The sequence below is a fragment of the Sinocyclocheilus rhinocerous genome, unplaced genomic scaffold (genome assembly GCF_001515625.1).
Source record: "Sinocyclocheilus rhinocerous isolate Xijiao unplaced genomic scaffold, SAMN03320098_v1.1 scaffold216, whole genome shotgun sequence".
Classification (NCBI taxonomy): Eukaryota; Metazoa; Chordata; class Actinopteri; order Cypriniformes; family Cyprinidae; genus Sinocyclocheilus; species Sinocyclocheilus rhinocerous.
Window position 1 is genome coordinate 21,267 of NW_015661078.1, and position 3,004 is coordinate 24,270.

The window sequence follows — 3,004 nt, forward strand, 5'->3', positions numbered from 1 at the left end:
TCAGCGTTGCGCATGCGCCAGTGAGTTTCGTGAAAACCAACGTTTGTTTACAGGAGCAAAGGAAGCAAAGCTTCCTTACTTTAGCAAAGGAAAACCAGTCTCCTCATGGCAAATCATTCTTGCAAACGTTTTTTCCTTGGAACATAAATCTATTTATTGGGTTAATTATTAATCAATTGTATTTATTTGGTAAGCTGCTGTGTAAAAAAGCAAGATCACATATAGTGCTTTAAAAATTGTTTTTTGCTAACAGCGTGTCTATCAAGTCTAGATTTTTTTTTTTTGGATTGCATATGGATCTTAATTGCATCTGTCAATCTGGAAAAGCCATCGCTGACAGATTCGTCCAAGCATGTGTCGGTCATCTATGTGCTTGACGTGATGCACGTTCCTCTGTGAAGGAAGAACGCATCACACAAACCTCAGAGAGGAGTTTAGATCCAGCCGAACAGGCTGATCTCAGCAGAGCATCTGTGTGAAGATCACTGGGGCCGGATTTCATATGCTTAAGTGAGTAATGACAGTGTGTGAGCGAGATGGATGCTAGAATACACTCAACCTGAGGTCATCTGAGCACCGCACCCAGCACTGAGCCGCTGCGGTCACACACCACCAAAATGAAAGACGCCAATTTATCGCTATATTCTGTCCACGGCTTGTGGTTCAAGTCTTGTTCGGCATCCGTCTGTGTGTTGACAACAGACAGTAAAGCAGCTCACTAGGTTTTTGAACAGAGATGATTTATTCAATTAAATCAAAGATTTAAGAAACAGGATGGTACATTCAGTAACTCACCAATAAAACAGTAACACACAAGATCCGGCCTCAATTAAGTTTAATAACAAAAAACTAAACGGAAGATGGTGACATCCAGGTAACAGCGAGAGTACAGACAGAAGATCACAGCACCCGTGTGATGTCCACATGTTAGTGTTTAGAAACCACGTTTCATCTTCTAGACACATGATCAAGGACGTTTCCCAAAAATGACAGCCTGTCCATTAACATGGTCCCATCTACAGGTAGAAACCTAGTTAGCTGTGATGGTGTTATTGACTGGTTTGTTCACTGATGTAGAAGAGGACGAGTTCTTGATCTGTGTCGCCTGTGAACATAAAGCAGTAAATGCTGGTTCAAATGTTTATAGTAGTAGCTGCACAAAGTTCTGGTTCTGTGTGCAGTAGTTGTGGATCACATGACTTCAGTTTTGCTGGTTCTATATGTCAACAGCATCTACAAACTGTGTCCCAACTGTGTAATGACCTGTAACAGCCAAATATAGTTGGAATTACACAAAAGTGAAAATAAACTGATCCTGGAGCGTGAATGCAAGCACCATGGATCTGGCAATACCAGAAACAGTAAAGAGCGCTGATGCTGCGTGGCGATTCTGAACACATCTGAATTCTGAGAGTGTGTGTGAATCTGTACTTGATGCTGATTCAGTTTAACACTATTAAGTCTATTGTACCATATTTAATATGCCTATTTATAAGGCCTTTAAATGATCAACATTATCAAAACTTTGCTGAAAAACCTCTGGCAAACAATCTACTACATGCCTCCTGATGTCTGACTGATAGCTTCTAGTTTTTTTTTTTGATCAAGTAAAAGGTCTTTTAGTCTAATTGTACAAACGTCCAGCTTCAGCTCGATCTTCACGTGTCTTTTTGGTGTCAAATATTTACTGAATTTTATAAAGTAAACGTAAGAATAACTGCAGTAATATTTCCAGATGAACACTTACTGGACTGAAGCAGCTCAGCTTTACTTGATTCTCCATCAATCATTTTTTTTTAGAAAAATCAGTGTGTCTCAAATCTGATCATCAGGATCTTTTGAGGAGCGTTTATTTGTTCATCTCTCAATCATCATTGGATTGCATTGCATTATATGTTTGGATCATTTAAATCTCATCTTACTAAGACATATTATTGGAGATACAGAGAGACGACTGATATTTATAGCATTTTATGTAAGTATCTGCGATACTGTTATAAAGATCTCATTGATTTACATTACAAGCATTCAGAATTTCATTTTACTTTTTGTCATATAAATATCAGCATCTGCATAATCTTGCCCAGAGCTGTTTTTCCTTCATATCCTCACTATATCATACTATATGAGCCATAAAAGCCTGATGTATCAAATATTATAATGAACAAAAATATATATGGAACTGTTTAAATTTAAGATTTAATATGGTTTAAAATGTTCCATTTAAAAATTATATATTTCAAATGTCAGGCTTTACAGGATTAAACAATAACGGTACATCCGACAGAAAAAAACGTACCTGTGCTTTAGAAGTTGATCATACGCTTCACAGCCTCAAAGCACTTCCACTTGTCAGGGATGTAGAAGGGCTCAAAGATGTGAGGGAAGGGCGTATCATACCCACAAACCCTGCTGATGGGAGCCTCCAAGTTGAGGAAACACTCCTCCTGCAGAAAACACAGTCAGCTCCATCAACAGTTTGTACCATACACATAAACCTATACAAAAAAATGTGTCAAATACTTAAGAAATCAACTATTTTCAAATTGTAGAGATCTGACATTAAAGTTATGAAACATTAAAGAGATGAAAATTCTATTCAACCGATGCTTTAAAAAGTTCATACAGAGATCATGAAATTCAAACAATCACACAACACTTTACATGACGAAGAGATTTAATTTAGGCTTTTTCTCACATATGAACCTAGATCAACGCACATATATATAGAGTTCATCAAATATGGTAAACAGAAGCTCAAACGTGCTTGCTTGATGTGAAAGAACCAACAGGTTTGGTCTTGCACATCAAGCAACCGACTAAACCACTCGATTCGATGTCTTTATAAACTTTACAATGTATTGAAACGTGAATGTTTTGGTATAATAGACTTTCAATGGAGGGACAGAAGGTTTCATCAAGTCTTTGGAACGACGTGAGGGTGGGTAAATGACGACTTGTGTGTGTGTGTGTGTGTGTGTGTGTGTGTGTGTGTGTGGATTAT

General features: G+C 37.7%; 1 long non-coding RNA gene across 1 annotated transcript; it reads right to left on the reverse strand.

The window, feature by feature from the left end:
- Positions 1 to 723: 723 nt before the first annotated feature.
- LOC107726237 (uncharacterized) lies at positions 724 to 2,471 on the reverse strand. Its single transcript, XR_001638247.1, has 2 exons — positions 2,300 to 2,471; positions 724 to 1,105 (listed from the first exon to the last, which is right to left on the reverse strand). It is a non-coding gene; the product is annotated as an uncharacterized LOC107726237 (long non-coding RNA).
- Between the last annotated feature and the right edge of the window lie 533 nt (positions 2,472 to 3,004).